The sequence below is a fragment of the Cryptomeria japonica genome, chromosome 5 (genome assembly GCF_030272615.1).
Source record: "Cryptomeria japonica chromosome 5, Sugi_1.0, whole genome shotgun sequence".
NCBI classification, from domain to species: domain Eukaryota; kingdom Viridiplantae; phylum Streptophyta; class Pinopsida; order Cupressales; family Cupressaceae; genus Cryptomeria; species Cryptomeria japonica.
Genome location: NC_081409.1, coordinates 647,914,019 through 647,918,149, shown reverse-complemented (window position 1 = coordinate 647,918,149; position 4,131 = coordinate 647,914,019).

Genomic DNA, 4,131 nt, shown 5'->3' with positions numbered 1-4,131 from the left:
TTGAGACGAATTTCAAAAGAGACAGTATACTCTCTAACCGATTCAACATCTGAAAAACCTACTTTTTCTGTTAACAATATCAGGGACCCAACGGTGAAACTGGCAGCTATGGTTATAGGCTACCGAGTATTTTACTCCAGTAGACTAAATAGTGTTCCATCTGCAACAATTAATACAGCTCATAGGATGATAGTTGAAAATGCAGATTATGACCTTTGTGAGGCTATTAGGAGACAACTGTTTCTAAATCTGCAATCTATCAAGAAGGACACCAGTCTAAAGTTCAAGTATGGACAACTATTGGTCGAGTTATTTTTTTATTTTCAAAATTTTCTATCGGGAATAGGTGATATTGAATGGTCAAAGGACGTACCGGTATCCGCACAAATCAAGAACAACATCAATGCTGTAAAGAATATTTTTCTTGCTGCTATGAATAAGTATTTCAATGAGTTTTAGAAGAAGATGAGCATGAGAATGAGATTGCCTGAAGATGTGGTAAGACATTTTGCAAAAGACATTGTTTTCACAGTTACAACTGATTCTTGTTTGATGCAAGCGATTGAGCCGAGAAAAGAAGAAATGAAAGATATGAGTTATGAGGTGAACCATGACTTACTGGTTGGTTATGCTAATAACCTATTAGCATCTCCTAAAGATAAAAAGAAGGAAAAAATGGATATTGTGGTAGTCCAGGATGCACAAGCCAAAACTAGTATTGCTCCTGCCACAAGTGGGAAAGGAAAGAAAAAAAAACTGATGAAGCAACTCCGGTGATGAAGAATACAAGGGTGACTCAGAGTATCCATACCAAAAAGGAACCGAAACCTAAAGTTTGTACAAAGAAGGAGAAAGTACCGAAGAAGAGAAATTGAAAATTTATTCTTCAAGAAGAATCTAAGGGTACTGATACTGAAGAAGAACCTAATAAGATGAAAGCTACTAGTAGAGTAGCAAAGTCAGTAAAGGAAGTGCCAAAGGCAGCTGTGCCTATTGATATCTCAACCTTCAAGCCTGATACCCACTTTGAAAGAACAATGAGGACATTAGGGAGGAATATATTTGATAATGTCAAAGAACATTTTGATTCCTTCATTGAAGATGAGAAGAAGCAAATCATTGAACAGGTAATCACTCATTTGTGTCATTACAGTAGATATCCACATGATCTTGAAAATGATATCACAAATTTTTTGTACACTATTTTGTTAAATAAATGGGAGGAAGCTATAAAATTGGAAAAATAAATTATTGATGAGATATTTGTACAATATTTTCCCAATTTATCTAAGGATGAAATAAGTGCTTTAGTTGATTAGTATAAAATTCAATTTTCTTTCAAAGCAAGGAGATTGAAGCTACTTAGTTGAAAAAGGGCAGTTATTGAGACTGAGATCAAAACAAATGGAAGAGCTCATCCATTCCTCTAAGAATGAGGACGATGTTGTCAATCGACCAAAAATGGATGAAGAAGAGATTGTACAAGCTGATGAGGTCTATCCTGTCAAGGATGACACCATTATTCATGTTGTTGATGATGTTTAGGATAAAGTTGATCTATTTGGACACAACACTACACCAAATATGGAGCCTCCTGAAATTACTGATATACATGTTACATTAGTTGAGAAACTGACAACTCAACTAAAAGTGGTCAATCTATTGGAACTTGAGCAACCGGAGAAACCCCAATCTCCACCAATTTTACAAGATACACAGAAGGAGTCTATGGAAATTGTTGTCACATAGACTTCTGAAAGGAAATAGAGAATAATCAAGAGAAAGAAATCTATAAGGTTACATCCTTTGAACTGACAAATCCATTAGTCACTTCGCAGACTGATGAGGATGATGATTCATTAGGCATTTCAGGGCCTATCAATGTTGAGAACATGAACACATCTGAAATGATGAAGATTGCAAGTGTTATGCAATCTAGAGCACATAAGAAAAGACTTGAAGAGAAAAGGGTCGAAGTTGAAACAATTCAGAATGTAGTAGATATTCTATCTAATCTACTACCAGAAACTTCTACAGCACAACTGACATCCCCTATTAGAAAAATTGGTCAGTTGGTTGCTGACGCATCTGATCAAATCAAGTCACTTGAAGAAGCAACACAAACCTATGCTGAGAAAAGTCACAAGAAGAAGTATGGGGATAAACTTGCAAAGGACATTGATACTGGGAAATGGCTCTGTCACATAATAAAGATTTGTTGAGAAAAGCTATTGAAACAGGAGGAAAATATCTTGCTTCTATCTCTAATGTTTCATTCTATTATTTTGAATCACAAAAAGACAAACAAAAATAGAGCAAGAGCTAGAAAGGATATGCAATGCATATGTCCCACTTCAGGACTCTATATTTGCTTTTAGCAAATCTGTAGATGATTTGCACAACACGTTGGATACTTATGATCATGAGAAGGTAAAGAGACTCTGGTCTCTCAAGGAACTCAAGAGTCTACTCACATCACAAGTGGACATACTGTAGAGAGCCTACTCAAATGCATAAGCTATCTTAGAAACTCTAGAAACCTGTACACTAGATTCGATGGAAGAATTCCATACACAAATTATGTCTACAAAAGAGTACACTGAGAACGTGCTAGCAACATGGACAAATTCCATATCACAGCTAAAGCAAAACTTTAATGATATTTTTATGAGACTAGCTAATTCATGAATCTTGATTCAGTTTTTTTTAAGTTGTTGTATATGTTGAACACTTTGATACCAATTATATATATATATATATATATTACTTTTTCAATTTGGCATTGTTGTCAAAGGGGGAGTAGACATATGTGTGTTTTTGATAATTTTGTATAATGTATGCATTAAGGGGGAGCATGTATATATGTGTAAATTTTGTTTTGTATGCACACTTAGTGGTATTACTATAAAATTTTCTAATTGTTACCATCAATGCCAAAGGAAGAGATTGTTGGCTTGATGATGATTGTAATGAATTCATCATATGTTGTCATTGATGAAACACATACACACACATACATTTATATTGTCTACCGGTATAACTTCAAGTTGTTTTCACTACAACCGATATGCTAGAGGTTATACTAAGAGGTTTATCTCTAACCGGTACTTTGTGACAGCCGATATATGTATAGAAGACAACCAGTAGATACACATTAATCGACATAAAAATGAAGATCAAGCGGAGATTATATCAGGAGATTCAAGGATAACAGTTCATATGTTTAACTCAAACCGGTATTGATTGTTCCGACCAGTATTTGTTGATTGTGTGATGAGTTATCCCACCAAAAAATTTTGATGGTATTTTTGTGATGAGTTATGATCACTTGACCAGATACACTGCACCTAGGAAATTGTGTTATGATTTCTTTGGGCTGACATGAAATCTAAATGTCTATATATTGACATCACAATGAATTATTTCATATGAGTGAAAGTGATATGTTGTGTGCGAAAGTCAAAAAGAGTTAAGTTGCAGAGTATGCAAAAGAGAAGTGTTAAAAATGTTTAGAAGGTTTTGATCAAGCAAAGTATTGTGCTACTCAGATAGATCAAACCAATCATGTTGTTTTATAACAATCAAAGCAGAATTCAAATCACCTAGCCGGGTAAGCTCTAACAAGATTCAATGTTCAAATCCTCTAACAGGGTGATCCATTAGTTTGGATTCAAAAATCTTCCACCGAGGTTACTCCTAAAAGGGTACTACCTTTCATAGGGTATAAGCTTCTAATCAAGCTTTGGGATCTCTAACAAGATTCGCTCCTAGGAGAGCACTTTGTAGACCCTAACCGGTTAGTTATCTATTACTGCAGATAGTTAACTTGTGAGTTCGATCTCACCATGGTATTTACCTATTTGGGTTTTCCACATACAAACACTTGTGTTATGGTGGATGTTTTACTTATTGTGGATGTTGTTATATCATTTTGGATGACATGCATTGTGTTTAAAATTTTTGTTAAGTTTATCTACCGGTTCGTGTTTGAAGTAGTTTTATTTTGGTGTCACTGATTCACCCCCCCCTCTTAGTGCTTTTCAAGTCCACCATCCCTTTCTCTCCCCATGGAGGAGACTTTACCATATCAGTGAGATACTTTATTTGTCTGTTTGATCTCCACTTTACCAA